The 17,862-nt window shown below is 39.0% G+C and overlaps 1 pseudogene; it reads left to right on the top strand.

Moving 5' to 3' along the window:
• The first annotated feature begins 7,418 nt into the window (after nt 1-7,418).
• On the top strand, nt 7,419-8,251 carry LOC102767601 (annotated as a pseudogene).
• Nucleotides 8,252-17,862: the final 9,611 nt, after the last annotated feature.

The raw sequence follows: 17,862 nt of genomic DNA, 5'->3' as shown, positions 1-17,862 counted from the left end.
AAAACACTGGTCAGATCTAAGAAGGCAGGGAGAGTTAAGGCAGGGGCATGGAAATTGCTCGTCCCCTCTCTTGTCAATCCATGTCTATGGTCTTTAAGATAACTTGTTATGTAAAATTATTTATTTATCTAAGATGCACCTACACTGAATTTATCTGAAAAATAAAAAAGTCGATATTAAGAAAAAAATTGTAAATGGAAGATTATAAGAGAGGGTTTCATGTGCCAGCAAGTTGCCCACCCCTGGTCTAAACCTTGATGCATGTTTGACCTAAACTTTGATTGGTGAATCATCCATTTCAAAGAGGCATCCACTTCAAAGAGGGCTGTTTCAAATACCACACTGACAATTACAGGACTACTTTAAGAGCCAGGTCACCTTCTCCCACTGAGGCTCTTTTGTTTTAGAGATCTTGGTTGATTTCAATAACTATTTGGGCTATGTGTCCCGCCTCTCCCTCCCCCTCAACCCAGTACACTTTAAGTTCCAATTTTATGTTTTAAATTCACCAACAGAATAAGCCTTGAAACTTAGGCCTGAGTCCTCAACCCCAATAAAAGCCGAACCCAGGCTGTTGCTCTTTTTCTACCCAAGATCTCACTATGTAGCCCTCAGTGTGCTGTGTAACTTTATGGTCTTGTAAGTAAAAAAAAGCTTGTATTTTTTTCAGTCTCCTATTGGTTATTGCTGAAGAATATCTTAGAGTCATAATAAGATCCACAAGGACTGGTCCAGCCACAACATCAGTTATTGATAGACAGACTGGCTTGAAATACACGAACACTTTAGGTTTCTATCTTTCAAATATATGGGTGATTTTGCGTTAAAGACATGGATAACAGTACTGGACAAGTTAGCTATATATGTTAGAGACAAGACTTAAAATAAAACTGATATAAAAATACATATTTATTATTTTGACTAAACTATCATATAAAAGTAAAAAAAATAATGATTAAAATTATATATACTTTCATATTACTGAAATGAAAAATAAAATTTGAATAATTTATAAATATCAATGTTGATCATATCAAAATTATTTTATGGATTAAAAAATGAGGCTTATCCATTCAAAATATTTTTAAGTTGATTCTTAGCCCTATTCTGAGTGAGAAAATAAAAGTATGCATAATATGAGTTAAGGTGTGCATGCCTGTGCTCCTAAAATTGAGAAAGAATATCCTAGTAATAATGTCTTCACAGGAAATAAAGAAATAATCTTTCTTTTTTAAATTGTAATTTCTTAGACATTCAGAACTCAACTTGGTTTTGCATTTAATTATGGTTTTTTAGCCTTTCTCTGTATTTGAATCTTTATAAGAATCCCAGCAAAGTCCTACTGTATATCAGAAAATATTCCATCTAATCAGTATATCCTGAAAATTGGTTTTATATTGGTGTGAATAATCTGAAACAAGATTTTATTTTGTGTTAGTTAGAGATAATTATGTAAAGCTAATTTAATTCCAAGACAAGAAACATAACATTTTTTTTTCTGCTGCAGGAGACACTGACAAATGAAGCCGTACTCTCTGACTTTACTTATAAAGATGGAGCTATAGACTATAGACTCATTTTATAATATTTTCACAAAATTGTGAGAAATATGAAAAGACATTATTAAGGTACTTTCATAAATTCTGTAGCTAAGTGTGCTCTCATGGAACTTAATGCTTAATAGTTTCTCTGTAGAATCTATAATTTGCTATTCCAGTTTAAAAATTGTTTGTTCTGATTTTCTTAGAGCATGGCTCTCCTGAATATCACATAAGGAAGAGAATCTCATTTTTATTTTTGAAAGTTGTTTCAGATAATTAAACACAGAATTAAATAAAAATAATTTATGAAATAATAATGGTAAGCCCTGCATGAATAATTTATTTAAATTAAAGCAATCGATGAATATAAACACTAATGCATTCATTACATTTCTTGTACCGCTCACATGTTTGGGAAATTCATTACAGAGTATCATATGGTTTGTGTAAAATTTTACTTAAGGAAGGTGTGCTTCTATGCATAGCTTTTCGAGCAAAATTTGTGGTCTTAAAACAAGTAAGTGCAATTTCTTTTTAAAAAAATATATTTTATTGGTTTTTTACAGAGAGGAAGGGAGAGGGATAGAGAGTCAGAAACATCGATGAGAGAGAAGTATCAATCAGCTGCCTCCTGCACACGCCCTACTGGGGATGTGCCTGCAAACAAGGTACATGCCCTTGACCGGAATCGAGCCTGGGACTCTTCAGTCCCCAGGCTGACGCTCTATCCAGTGAGCCAAACTGGCTAAGGCAGTGCAATTTCTATTGAATCTCTATGTGTATAGATCACAGGTCAATGCCAAAGGTATATAGTAGAGAATAAAACACTCTTCGTAACTTAAAGTATTTTAGAGTGCAATTAGGAAGGCACAAATTTAATTCAAACAATTGTAATACAACATAAAAGTTGAGAAATATTCTAGGGAATTCCAACGATCAATTACTACTTGAAAATCAGAAATGGCTTATTAGAGACACAGAATGTGAATTGTATTTTGAAAATTAATGGAAATATGATAGAGGTCTTTTAGACATGAATGTAGTTAAGCAGCTATTGCCAATATTTATTCACATGGGCTCAATCACTGAAAGGCATTTTATGAAATTATTCCTTATATGAGAGAAATTGCCATTCCCCTCATGATCTGACAAACAGGGTACCGATCATGACATAAGCATATATAACTAGAGAAAAAACATTATTTTTAGAGCATTATTATTCCTTGGTATTTCTCAAAGCTTATTTTTAAAATTTAAAATGGAATACTTATTAACTAATTTAAGCCCCTATGAGATAGGCAAGTCACTTTTAGGTAATCCTGTGCAATTGGCAAGACCAATTGTAAAGATGTGAAAGCCGAGGCCATGAGTCGTCTAAGTTCAACTAACTCTAAAGCTCAGTCTTGGGAATTCAGTGCAGGTATTTTGACTCCTACCCTAACCTCCTTTTACTATACTGCATTGCCTCTTACACAGGGGTTCAGCATTTGGGCACTATGTTCTGTTATTAAAGCAGCTCACCGCCCATCTTTTTCATGAGGTATAAAATAGGTTTAAGCCTCTCCAGGGAAACTCTTAACCTGGAAAGGAAGGACATGAATCACAGGTGAGAGACAGCAGAACAATGTGACCTGCTGCTAATTTGCGGTGGTATTCATTTGGGTGGGATTTGACATTTCCGGGTGTATGTATATTTGTGATTGATATTTCATTCTTTAAAGCACAGCCTTTAAAACAGCTGTGAAATGTCAAGTTATTAATTTACACATTGCAAAACGTAGTGTTAGGGAACCGATTTACATCTTTCCAAATTCAACCCTAGGGATACCAGGCTTTTGAGATCAGCACATCATGGAAAAGATTATCCCTATCAGCAGAACTATAAAAATTGCTTCTCAACCTTCAACTCTGTATATAGGCAAAGGGATAAGAAAGGTGTTCTAGTCTAGTCACCAGAGATAAAACCGAAAAAAAAAAGGGGGGGAGGTATATTTTGTAAGGCAGGGAGTCAGGTATAGGCCATTTTCCTTTTCATATTTTTGTTTTGTTTTTGAGTCATTTTGTAATTTGCAGAGGAATGTCTGAAGATGACAATTCAATAGACTCCTGCTTAACAAAGTAAAACTTTTTTTTAAAGAGGAGAACTTCATTTTAAATAACACGTAAAGCCTATTTTACAGATTGTCTCCCTGAAATATTTTCATTGATTTTTCCCCACAGATTGTTAACCTACCTATAACCTTAAAAAGTGAGTAGCATTAACAGACCATGCCTTAAGCATGCATTTTAACATGCATGACACACATAAAATTTTTGAGCAAGTCCATAATTTAATGTTCAAAATCCATTGAAAAATGCACTAGAGTTGAAACAATTTTTTAAAAATATATTTGTATTCATTTCAGAGAGGAAGGGAGAGTGAGAGAGATAGAAACATCAATGAAGAGAGAGAATCATTGAATGGCTGCCCACTACACATCACACACACAACCTGAGCATATGCCCTGACTGGGAATCAAACCATGACCTTCTGCATCATAGGTCAATGCTTAACTATTGAGTCACACCAGCCAGGGAAGATGCTTTTTGTAAAGCTGTGTATTATCCCACTGTGTAAATGTACCACAGCTATTTTATGGGCTCGTATCTCGAAAACTCGTTAGTCGGGACAGTCGCAAGTCAAGGCCCCACTGTACATATATTCTTTCTGATTGGTGTTTCAGGTTTCTTAGAATATAGTCCTGGAAGAGGGGTCACTGGGTCACATGGAAGTTCCATTTTTAACTTTTTGAGGAAACTCCACACTGTTTTTCATAGTGGCTGCACCAGTCTGCATCCCCACCAGTAGTGCACGAGGCTTCCTTTTTCTCCACAGCCTTGCCAGCACTTGTTGTTTGTTGACTTATTGATGATAGCCATTTGGCAGATGTGAGGTGGCACCTCATTGCCATTTTAATTTGCATCTCTGGATGATTCCCGACATTGAGCATTTTTTCATATGGCTCTTGGCCATTTGCATGTCATGTCCTCTTTAGAGAAGTGTCTATTCGGGTCTTCTGCCCATCCTTTAATTGGATTGTTTGCCTTCCTTTTGTTGAGTTGTATGAGTACTTTGTATATTTTGGAAATTTAACCCCTTATCAGATGTATTGTTGGCAAATATGTTCTCCCATATTGTGAGTTTCCTCTACATTTTGGTGCTGGTTTCCTTTTCAGTGCAGAAACTTTTTAGTTTTACATAGTTCCATTTGTTTAAATTTGGAATAAAATACATTAGTAGGAATTATAGTTTTTATGTTCTAGGAGCTTTACATATCTTAAATAGTTTAATCATCAAAATAATCTAATTGGCCTTCCGGCTGAGTTCACACTCGAAGATGTCTGCTAGAGGAAGAACAGTATGGTGAAAATCCATTCGAGTTTCATAAACATCTTGCTCTTCATACAAGACAGTTGATTAGAGCACGTATGTTCCTCTAAATTGATCAGCTCAGCTCAGAAGTAAAAGGATGTCTCGTTCCTGCAAGCCGAGATCTCCTCTCTCTTCCCGCACCTCCACAGTTTCCAGGTGAAGGAGGTTCCTGCAATGAGTCCAGAGCAGCAATTGCCCAGAAACCTCTGCTAGAAATTATCAGAGGCAAACATGACGATACTGTCCCATCTTCTCTACCCCAGGAGACACCACAATACACCTCCCTTAAAAGGAAGCCAGGCCAGCCCCTGGGGCACACTGCTCTCATGCATGGTCAGGACAACCCAGGGAAGTTTCCAGATGCTCTGGTGGAGCCTGCTGGCAGTTTCCCAAGGGTGACTCAGAACTCCGTGCAGAGAAGCAGGCTGGGAAAGAAAAGCCTGTGCTTTCCTATCCTTCCTCCTGTCTTTCCAGGGGGCCCTGGGAACAGGGTGCAAGGCGCTCTCAGCCAGCCCGGATCCTGCTTCCGGCTGCACAAGGACCAGCGGCCATCAGATAACATTTTTTTAATAATAAATATAAAAACCAGTACCATAGCCATTTATTATCATTAACAAGTACATAATTGTATGTGCTGTACATTTATGGCACTGCCAGCGCTGTAGGCATGTTCACACCAGCATGACCACAAGCACATAAGTAAAGCATCATGAGGGGAGTCCAGGAGGCAGTTGATCAATGATTCTCTCTCATCATTGATTTTTTTTCTTTTGAAAAAATGCTGTGCTAGGGGTCCACCCCTGGCCAGCTTTATTTATTTATTTTTAAATTTCTTTATTCATTAAGGTATTACATATGTGTCCTTATCCCCTCATTGCTCCCCGCAACTCCCCCACTCATGCCCTCAAGACTGCCCCAGCCCTGGCCATTGTGGCCCAGAGCATTGGCCCTTGCACTGAAGAGTTGTAGGTTCAGTTTCCAGACAAGGGCACATACCTGGGTTGCAGCACGCTCGATCCCCAACCTGGCTCTCTCACATTGATGCTCTCTCACTCTCCTCCCTCCCCTCCACTCTCTCTCTAGAAATCAATGCAAAAGATATCCTCAGGTGAGGATTAGCAACAACAATAATAACAAAAGACTGTCCTAGAGTATGTTGCTGATATGAATGGGCTCTAACAGACATATGAAAACATGCTCAAAGTCACTAATCATCCAAGAGATGCAAATCAAAACGACAATGTGGTACCATCTCACACCTGTCAGAATGGCTATCATCAACAAATCAACATCAGATAACATTTAAGTGGCTGTGAGCACCATGTTTCCTTTCAGAGACTGAAGCCTGGCAATAGCCCTCCTCTTCGCAGTCTGATTGCCCCTAATTGCTCTCCCCTGCCAGCCTGGTTGCCCCCTAACTGCTCCCCTGACAGCCTGATCACCCCTAACCGTCTCTGCCTCGGCCCCCACTACCGTGGCTTTGTCTATAAGGACGTCTGGAAGATGTCCAGTCTAATTAGCATATTACCCTTTTATTAATATCAATAGATTAAGGTTTACTAGTAAGTACAAGGATACAGGCAATCAACAGTTCCAGTCTCAGGAAAAGCCTAGCATATTGTGTGGGTGGCTGCCTGGGATTTTGGGTACATCAAATGTGGATGGCATGGTCTAGAACGGGGGTCCTCAAACTTTTTAAACAGGGGGCCAGTTCACTGTCCCTCTTCCGTTGGAGGGCCGGACTATAGTTTTAAAAAAAACTATGAACAAATTCCTAGGCACACTGCACATATCTTATTTTGAAGTAAAAAAACAAAATGGGAACAAATACAGTATTTGTATTTGCATGTGGCCCGCAGGCAGTAGTCTGAGGACCCCTGGTCTAGAATAACATAGGAGGCCTCCTGTAAAATTGTCTAATTTTACACCCATAACAGAAGAGCATTTAGCATGTGAGGCATCTCTGTTGTATGTCACTGTTTATGTGTCATTTTTCTAAGGAGTCATGCTTCATTAACTCATAGATTCTGGACTTATTAACTTTATTAAGATGGTATCTTAATCTGGAAAATGCTTTTTAAACATTTCATACACACGTATCCTTCTCTCGACAGGAACTGTTAGCCTACTTGCCCAGAAGTTCAGTTATCATTTTAAAAAGAAGATTATGTCCTTAGCTCTAAATCAACTCAGTACAACTTTATGTTTTAATCAAATATACCTCTTTCTGCCCTCAGTCTCTTTGTATTCTACAAATTTTACACAATCTTCAGGCTGTTATTAAATTCACCTTTATATGCATCACTTTAATGGTCAAAATTGTTTTGGTGCCAGTAAAGAAGAAATATATATGCAGGAGCATAAAAATTTGTTAAGCCTTGCCAACAGGATACAAAGAAAAGAGAGGCAATTTCTTCTTAGCAACAGTAAAGCAAATTAGGCGCTGCCCAGACAATATAGTCAGGATGGCTGAAGGTGATCCCAGGAAGCCAAAGGGCAAGGTGTCCGCTTATGCCTTCTTTGTGCAGACATGCAGAGAGGAACATAAGAAGAAAAACCCAGAAGTTCCAGTCAATTTTGCAGAATTTTCTAAGAAGTGTTCTGAGAGGTGGAAGACAATGTCGGCAAAAGAGAAATCTAATTTGATGAGATGGCAACGACAGATAAAGTACGCTATGATGGGAAATGAAGGATTATGGACCAGCTAAGGGAGGCAAGAAGAAGGACCCAAATGCCCCCAAAAGGTCACCGTCTGGATTTTTCCTTTTCTACTCCGAATTCTGCCCCAAGATCAAATCCACAAACCCTAGAATTTCTATTGGAGATGTTGCAAAGAAGCTGGGCGAGATGTGGCATAATTTAAGTGACAGTGAAAAGCAGCCTTACAACAATAAGGCTGCAAAATTGAAGGAAAAGTATGAGAAGGATCTCGCCGACTATAAGTCTAAAGTCAAGTTTGATGGCGCAAAGGGTCTTGCTAAAGTTGCCCAGAAAAAGGTGGAAGAGAAGAGGAAGAAGAGGAGAAGGAAGAGGAGGAGGAAGAAGAGTAGGAGAAAGAATAAAAAAAAAGTGCTTATTTGTCTCCTTGTGAATACTTCAGTGTAGGGGAGCGCCGTAATTGACACAGCTCTAATGTGAGAGGTGTCTGTTGCCTCATTAGGATTAATTACACAATCGGATCATGATCATATGTAGTCTCTCAAAGTGCTCTAGAAATTGTAAGTGGTTTACATGAAGTGGCCATGGGTGTCCAGAGCACCCAGAAACTGTATCAAAGTTGTACATATTTCCAAACATTTTCAAATGAAAAGACTCTCGTGTTCTCACTCCGTGCACTTTGCTGTTGGTGTGACAAAGTATTTACAGATGTTTCTGGCATTTTCTCTCTCTTTTTTTAATCTTAAGGTGGTGTTAATTATGTTTAATCTGTAAGGTGGTGTTAACTATTTGGTTATCAGCTAGAAATCCTGAGTTTTCAACTGTACATCTCTATAGTTTGTAAAAAGAAGAAGCAACCAAGAAAAGCTCTTGATGCTCTTTGCTTGGCGTTGAGGCTGTGAGGACGATGCCTTTTGGAGGGGCTGTAGCTCGGGGTGTGCACTGTGAGGCTGGACCTGTGGACACTGCAGTGGGCAGCCATTTAGCTTCAGGTCATTTTGTTTTTTTAAGTAGTGACATAACATCCTGATATTCTTAGCTGTGGAAAAGGGGGCTCAGCTGGAATGAGAAGGATGCGGATCTTTTTTTAGTTGTGTGGTAGTTTTAAACTGTTTTAAAAGAAACTACAGCTCTTCAGTGTCAACAAAGTGAAGAGTCAAGAAAGTTCACGAACCTTCTGTACTAAACACAATTTGCAACGTTTTGTTATTTTTTCTGTGTTTAGAATGCGGAAATGTTTTTGAAGTTAAATAAAAACAATGTTACATTTAAAAAAAATAAAGCAAATTAATAAAATCATTATAAAATATTCCTTTTATGATTTAGTACATAATTAAATGAAACTTTATATATTTATATGACTTGGTACCTTATTCACTACTGTATATTATCTATATGGGGGTTTATCTGTTTTTAGAGCTTTTCAATAAAATATATCTTTTAATATTTTATTATTAAAGTATCTAGACATGTCGTGGATTTTGTTTGAAAAAAAAAAACACACAAAACCTGGTCTATGTGGCTCAGTGGTGGAGTGTGCAGATCTGTGCACCGAAGGATTGCAAGTTTCATTCCAGGTCAAGGGCATGTACCTGGGTTGCAAGTCCATTCCCCAGATACAGAAGGCAACCAGTAGATGTGTCTCTCTCACATTCTCTCTCTCTCTCTCTCTCTCTCTCTCTCTGTCTTTCTCTTTCCTCCTCTCTCTTTTCCACTCTCTTTAAAAATCAATGGGAAAAAAATATTCTCAGGTGAAGATTAACAAAAAACAAACAAACAAAAAATCATGACAGTTTTGTTCTCTTCTTTTTAGTAGGTACTAGTGGCCTGGTGCACAAAATTTTTGCACATTGAAAGGGAATTAATTAGAAGAAATGTTTTAATATTGTTATTTGCCCTTTCTCTATAATAGAAGTGTCAAAGATGAAAAAAAATTAGTAAAGTGTATACGAAAATGTCTCTCCTGTCAGAGTCTGGGGCATGCTGCAGGACCCAGAGTCAAGTCCCCACCCACCCGCGAAGCCCAGACCCAGCCAACCCCACCCCCGTCAAGCCCCGCAAGGTGGGGGGACAGCCTCAGGCGGCCCTGCCCAGCCTCAGGTCCCCCAGCACCAGTGCCAGGGCAGGGGGAGCGGCCTCAGGTCCTCCCACCTGGCCTCAGGTCCCCTGGCCCCAATAGCAAGGCTGGGAGTGCAGCCTCAGGACCCTGGCCCAGCCTCAGATCCCCCAGCCCTGGTGTGAGGGCACTAGGGTGCTAGGGTGAAAGGGCACGAGGGCGCGAGGGCACGAGGGCACTAGGGAGTGACAACCATTGCATATTAGCTCTTATTATATAGGATGGTTTTCTGATAATCAGAAAATAAATGGATTACAGATCAGTCATTTTAACTCCTCCCTCTTTACCAGTTGTACCAGAAGAAAGAATATTAGACCAGAAAGTGACACTGTAGAAGCTTCAAAGATCCTGGTAATATTCTTATCTGAACTTATTATGATTGATATCTTTCTTAAGATATACTTATCTACTTTTTGAATTCATAAATTATACTAATTTAAACTTCAATTTTCACTGGTATTGTTGCTTTATATATTTCTACCATGTTGTCAGATTTCCAAATGTTTTAGGTAAATATAACTGAGAGAAGATCTAGATATTTTGGTGTCTATTTTATGGGAGTTCCTTAAGTAGCAAATAGAAAGGAAGAGCATTTGCTGCTTCCATCGCGCCTCTCTCTATAATTTTATCTTCCTTTGTGATTCTTCCCCTTTAATCCACATGGAAATCTTATAGTGGTTGTTGGCAGGATTCAGTTTCTCCTGGGCATTGGAGTGAGAGTCTCAGTTCTTTGCAGGATACTTCAGTTCCTTGCCATCTGGATTTCCCTGATGTGGCATCTGGCCAAATTTGCTTGGCTTCATTCATTCAAGAAATATTAGGTCCCAGAATCTGTGCAAAGAAGAGCTTCAAGAAATCCAGCAGGCAATGCTGCAGACCACTGCCTGAGATTAAGTGCAGCAGGCAGCCCCTGGCAGCTGAGGTGTAAAGTGGGATAGAGCTCAGGGAGGAGGTGGGAGGAGCTGAGGGAAGAGTGGGAGGAGGGGGAGGGGTGAGTATGCCAGGACAGTAGGAAGATATTTCCCTAATAAAGATTATGCAATTTTGTAAATAGGTATAAGCCATGTTCACCAAAATCTTTCATTAATCATTAAACTGATGAATTTTTAATTTATACTTCTATTGTTCAACTGGGCCTAAACTTGAGAGGGTTAAAACATGTGATTATTCAACTATTGGCGAATCTCAATAGTAATGATAATTCACTTATAAAATAAGATATCTTCAAAAATAATTATTTGACACATGAAATCAGATATCTTCAAAAATAATTTGAAACCTATAATTTAAAAAAAAAATAAACTGTAGAGAGTTTTAGAGAAGTCTTCTTCCCTCCTGCACATTAAATGGTCATAACAATAGTTGATCATTTCCAGAAGGATTCTTGCTAGTGAAACAAAAAATAAAGAAAGGATTGGGGCTGATGCATTCAAGTAAAATTTTCTCTAGAATAGTTACAGTGCTGTTGAAGAGCAGCTTTTTTATTTCAAGCACAACATGCTTTCAATATAAGAATAGATTTCTTTAAGAAATAATTGACAATGTAAGACTGAGCTATTTGCTTAAAAAAAAATATCCCCCTAGTAGCCACATGTCTTGCTTAGAACAACTCAACACTTCATAAGTATCAAGCTGCTCTTTCTCAGAGAAACATGAATCATAATATTGCTATTGAAAATGTTCATTAAACTAAATGAGAGTGCAATTAGCTTCCAAAAAATCTTAAGTACTTCAATTTGCTGTCAAGAGAAATTGTACATTTAAAATATGTTTATTAACTGTAGTATATTAAAACTTCTGATTTTGGGAATATTTCCTATTATTTTTAAAGAATTTTATTTAAAAAACTAGGGGCCCAGTGCACAAATTCATGCACCTTGAAAGGAACTGTGGGCCGCGAGGCTGCAGTAGGCACAAGGGCCATTCCTGGCCCATCCTCCATGCCCCTGCCTAACTCCTCCCACCACCTCCCCTGGTTCCCTATCTGCTGGAAACCCCACTCCTGCCACTGCCCCTCCCATGCCCTGACAGTGCCAACCCCGCTCACACCCTCTGAAGGCATGGAGTTACTGGGGCTGGTGCCAGCAGTGCAGGCCGGGCCAGAGCTGTCAGCAGGTGCTGCTGCCCTGATTGTCCCTCAGGAATAGGGGGAGCTGGAGAAGCCCTCTGGGACAATCAGGGCCAGCAGCCACCACTTGCACCCGCTGATGGCACCAAGCAATCAGGATCGGGGCTGGGCACCAGCAGCAGGCATGAGCAGTGGCTCCGGCACTGGCTGTGGGTATGAGCAGGACCAGTACCAGCAACGTGTGCGAGTGGGGCTGGCATCGGCAGCAGGTGTGAGTGCTGGGTGGGACCGCAATGCGTGGGAACAAAGAATTTTCATTAACCACCAGAGGCTCACCTCTATGATAGCGACCAGTGCCCTGCCTTGACTGGCTCCCCCGTTCACCTGCTCCACCATCCTGGCGTGGCTGACACCCACCATATTCCATGCATGCCCCCTGTTGGTCAGCGTACATCATAGTAGCCGGTTGTTCGGTTGTTCTACTATTTGGTCTATTTGCATTTTAGCCTTTTATTATCTAGGATAACCTCAAATGCAGCTTCAAATCTAATGTCACAATGTATGTTATAAGTATGTGGAAATATTAACATTTGTATTTAAATTTATGTTTTTCATACTTCAAATTAAAAAAATTTCATTTGTGAAAAATGTTGAGTCCACCAAATCAAATCTGTATGGCAACTGTACTAGGTTCTAGAGATGTATCTGTATTAAGGCAAATTATATTTTCTATCTTGATTTTATAATTTAAATAATTTAATAAAATAATTGGCCTTAGTTTTCTCATCTTGGTTATAAGAATCACGTTTCAAAGTTGCTTATTGAATTTAAGGAATGTCTTTTGAATTTTAATTTCAACAATATTGTAAAATTTTCACACCAAAGATATCTAAGTGTCTATACACGTGATTAAATTTAAAATATTTTTAATGAGTAAATTGCCTGAAAGAAATTATCTGAGAGCCAAAGCCATCCTCAGACTCTGATCTACAAAGGTAAGAGAGCTCTGAATATGCAGTATGTTATAAATATATATCTATGAATCAAAGTAGCTTAGAATTTTCATGCACAGGAAGATGATTAAAGCTAAATTTGAGAAGGTAAAAACTAAACCTTATAGACTTAGCAAAAAAAAAAAAAATAGAAACAGTGGGAAAAACACAAAACACTGCACTATTAAATATTTACATGTTTATTTCAGACATACCACTCTAAAAAAAAAAGAGAGAATTCCCTGAAAAAATTTTGAAAATATGAGACTCTCCTGGTACAAGAAAAAGTCCTCTTTCTGAGTGTTAGATTTTATCTTTTGGGGTTCCCTACAAGATCCACTGATTATTATATCCATAGTATATTTTTTTCTGTAAATGCTGCTGATATTTATGGGAACACACTGCCCATGAAATAACACATTTGATGATTAATATGTTTCTAGAAGAAATTCTTTACACATAAAAGCAGTTTCCATCTATTTACAGAGTTTTGATCATGTTTTCACATTCAACGTTATGAGCTACTTTCACTTGTTCTGTTGTGATGAGCAAAATATCTCACCATAGATTGATCTTTTTGTCACCTTATGTGAGAAAATTTTAGTTCCATCTTTCCTCTCACAAATGTGCCCTATAATTTTGCCCTTTTGGACACTCATCACATCTTAGTTTCTTTCTTTAGCTCATCATTGAGCATGCTTAATTTCTAAGATACCAAGTCTAATTGTCTTTATTTATGCACTAACTTGACACAACCTGCCCCCAGCAATTTTGAAGACAAGATGTCTTTCTGTTTGGTGGGGCACACAGGGAGTGATCTGGAAGTCCTTGCCCTGGTTATTTCCTCTGAGTGTTACCAGCCACCAAGCATGCTGCCTGTCACTCCTTTCCTGACAGCCATTCTCCTACCCCACCCTACCCTTCCCATCCTGGTGATCCCTGCCTTTTACTAAGTAAATACACCTTTCTTTCTGCTTCTGGGCACAAGACCAGTGGAACAAGCAAGCACAACACTTTGCAGGGCCAACTAGTTTTCTGACTAAGACACTGAGAGAAGGGTATCCCAGGTTCCTCCCACTTCCCTTCTCCCTTCTGCCCCTCTCAGTTGGGAGAAGCTTCTTGTGAAAATGATTAAACAAGGCAGCTTTTAACGGAGGTGGTTCTAATGCCTTGGTAACCTGCACAGACAAACGCAATCCTAACCCAGAGCCAATGTACTGGAAATCGAGGAAATGAAACTGAAGACCAACCAGTCACAAACAGCCACTAGGCTTTCCCATATACAGAACTGCTTAAACGATAGCCAATCAAATAATGGCCTTGTTTTTCTTTCATCTTCTCTATGAAATCCTAACCCCTCGTTCCTGGGGTGGAGCGCTCCGAACCCACTTCAGTCTGGCACTGCCAAATTTAAATCCATGTTTGCTCAACTGAACTCACAGATTTTAACGTGATCTGGTGTGTCTTCAACACCTTTAATACTTGCCTCTTTTGTAGCGGTGCTTCTCACATGTACACTGGACTGTTGTATTTTTTCCTGAACAAATACATGTTGTTTTATATTTCAAGGATCCTTATGGTATTTTATTCCCCTGAAGATACTGCTCCCCGAGCCCACCCCCACCCCCACTGTGCCTGGCTTCCCCCACCTGATAATTCTTGGGATTTGGATGAGGAAGAGTTTTTATCTGCCATCTGTACACAACACCAGCATTAATTTTATTTTTATACATTTTTTTCATGTTTGTGGGGGTTTTTATTCTTTTAAGTAGCAAACACCTGCCATTGGCATAACTAATTCTAGATCCAATTTTTGAAACCTGATCTCCAAAGTAGTGAACTTCTTTTCTGATCAATGTCTTTAAAATAATCACAGTAGGAAAATTAAATATTTTGTTCAAATATATTCTTAAATATGTAGTGCATTTGATTACAAATCACAGATATAATTTATTACCAAAAAAAAAGAAGAAAAAGAAATGACAAAATATATATCCCAGCCTCTGGAGCATAATCGACCATTTAGTTCCCTGATGATGGGTTCATTTTGAGATTCAGTGATTCCAACAGCCTCTGCAGCAAATGAAACACTTGTGATCGATAGCCTCCAGCTGCTGTGGGGTTTAGAGCTTGGAACTTCATTAATTCAATTCTTCTGTGTGTTATCAGAAGAAGTCTTCTATGGTGTTATCCTACCTACTCCTTCCAAGATATCAAGTCTTTAATGAGTTACTTACCCACAAACCATATTTAATACTCATAAATGAGATCACTTACTGCTAAGACCATATAGTTATTTTAATTGTAGACCCTCACAAGTAGACACTTTTCCACATGATTACTTTCTTCTGAATCATAACAAAGTAGCTGGAAAACCAGAGGAGAGTCTACTATTCTGAAATATGGGTAAATATAGCATAAGCTTATATTATTGTCATCTGCAGCATCAGGGTTACTATTGTTTTCTTTTGTTCCTGGAGCATTTTCCCTCCCAGGCTCCTGCAGTGTTTTCAAATATAAGAAGCAATCCTAATATGTAAAAACCCTGGGTCCATCACTACCGGAGGCTCTACCAACCAGAAGTCAGCCACAGCGACCCAGCGCTGACTGCCGAGGCTGCAGGCATGGTGACCCCGCACTGACTGCTGAGGGGGCTGCAAATCAGACCTGGAGAGAGGCCTGAAGAGGGAAGCAGGGACTGATCCATAGCCTCTGTGGCAGCTTTTGATCAGCATTTGCCTCTCTCTTTCTCGCTAGCAGCTGGGCCTCCATTTATCTCCAGGCCTCCACGGAGGCTACTGATCAGCCCCACCTTTCTGATCAGGCCTCACTGATAGGCCCAGAGACGCTGACTGGCATAGAAACTGACCAATCAAAACCAAATCTGGGTGAATGGTGAAGAGCCAGTGGCTGCCTAGGAGGCGGAGCTTTTGCTGTTGACTGGCATAGGAACCAACCAATCAGAATCAAATCCAAGTGAACTGTGAGGAGCCAATGGCTGCCTAGGAGGTGAAGCTTTTGACACTCACTGGCATAGAAACCGACCAATCAGAACCAAATCTGGGTGAATTGTGAGGTGCCAATGAGCCAATGGCTGCCTAAGAGGCAGAGTTTTTGACACTGATTGGCATAGAAACCGACCAATCAGAACCAAATTGGCCAGCAGAGGAGGGCAGTTGGGGGTGAGATCAGTCCGGCAGGGGAGGGCAGTTGGGAGCAATCAGGCTGGCTGGGACCAGTTTAGGTGTTAATCAGGCCAGCAGGGGAGTGGTTGGGGGTGATCAGGCTGGCAGGCAGAAACAGTTAAGGACAATCAGGCAGGCAGGCAGGTGAGCGGTCAGGAGCCAGCATTCCCAGATTGTGAGAGGGATGTCTGACTGCCGGTTGAGGCCCGATCCCATAGGGAGGGGACTGAGATTGGAAAGGGTGCAGGCTGGGCGAGGGACAACCCCCCACCCACCAAGTGCACGAATTTTGTGCACCAGGCCTCTAGTTTAAGAATAAAATAAAAGTTCTGCTTAGTGTCTTGGAGAAGAAGAGAGGTAAGGCCTTGGGTACACAATATAGTGTACAGATGATTTGTTTGAATAGGTTAATATTTTTCTTAGAGATTTAACTGAACTTTATGTATGTCTGACACACTTCACCTCTCTGTGTCTGCTGTATCCCATCCCTCAGGATGTCTGCCCCTCTTGCTGCCTTTGGATGTCAAAAGCCCATCTGCTCTCAATCAGCTGCAATCCAAAAATACACCTCTTTGCTTTCTTTCTTATTTTAGCCCTCATTTCACTGACATTGCTTCATGGCTGTTAGGTATGAAAACAAGTTGATTTTTAAAAATAAATGAAATCGAATTTGGAAAATGGGTGAAGTGACTTAATTACAGAAAAGATGTAGGAAATAGTGTCAACACAAATCTATTATACTCAAAGTTTTGAGCTATATAGGAAACTGTTTTGCAGATGGTAGGAAGCTATCTTTTGAATTATATTATACAAGCTACTGCATGGGAAAGATATAAAGGAGAAGTTTAGGGCACCACTTATCAAGATGGAGAAAGGAACAGTCAAATTTCATGAAATGCTTAATATTTTCAAGGACCTAGGAGGCTTAATCTGTGGATAAAGCAGTTAGGGGAAATGAAAGTGGCATAAAAATTTCCAGTTTTCTCTCTCATAGGTGGTGTAGCATGACAATATTCAGCTGTTGTCCCATTGTTCCTGTTACCATCACATGTTGTTCATCTTTTCTGCTAGATAATGTAACTCTAAAAACTTATTCTTGAAATAAGTTTTAATTAATTAATTTTAGTTAATAAATATGGTCACACAGGCAAACCAATTTCAAATTACCAGGAAAGGCTTGAAAAATTTGTGATAACTATATACATTTTATGGTTTTTTTAGTAACCATTCATGTAAATTTGACAAATATGCCCTTTGGGAGTGAAATTTAATATGCTAAGTATGCAAGGTGATATTCACAATATTTAACCTGGACAGAATGGGCACTAACTAATAGGCACTGGGAAGGGTTGAAAAATTGACTCTCAGATAAACATGAGCCCTTTGTGCAGTCATCCTTTCTTTCAATCATTGATTGATCAATGATTGTGCAATTATGTTTCAACTCACAAAATTATTTACAGATACTTATGCTTATATGTTGAAGTATTTTAAGATACTAAATGAGCTAAATTAATTTTAATTTCTTATATGAAACCTCAATTAGTTTCTAAATTGAAATTCTCTTCATTATTTCAAAAACATGGCTATTTGTTTTGAAACATAAAAATATAGTATAGTAAATGAATTTATACCACTTGTTAATTGGAAAACTCTGAAGTTAATATCTGTAGTATTTTAAGCAAAATTATTATAGGTTTTTTAAAATTATGTCTAAGTTAAATAATATCTTTACTTGTACCCCAATAAAGTTATTTAATTTTATAATCCCCCAAGAAAATAAGCCTCCACGCTGATTGTTCTGGCTCTGTTGAATTTAATTCAGGCCCCTTTTAGATCTAATGTCAGGAGAACCACTGAGTGTTTCGTTTCAGCTCATATTTTCCTAAC

This window comes from Myotis davidii, unplaced genomic scaffold, assembly GCF_000327345.1.
Source record: "Myotis davidii unplaced genomic scaffold, ASM32734v1 scaffold2, whole genome shotgun sequence".
NCBI lineage: Eukaryota > Metazoa > Chordata > Mammalia > Chiroptera > Vespertilionidae > Myotis > Myotis davidii.
Note: the sequence above shows the minus strand (reverse complement) of the source record. Positions and strands in the feature narration are given on the sequence as shown.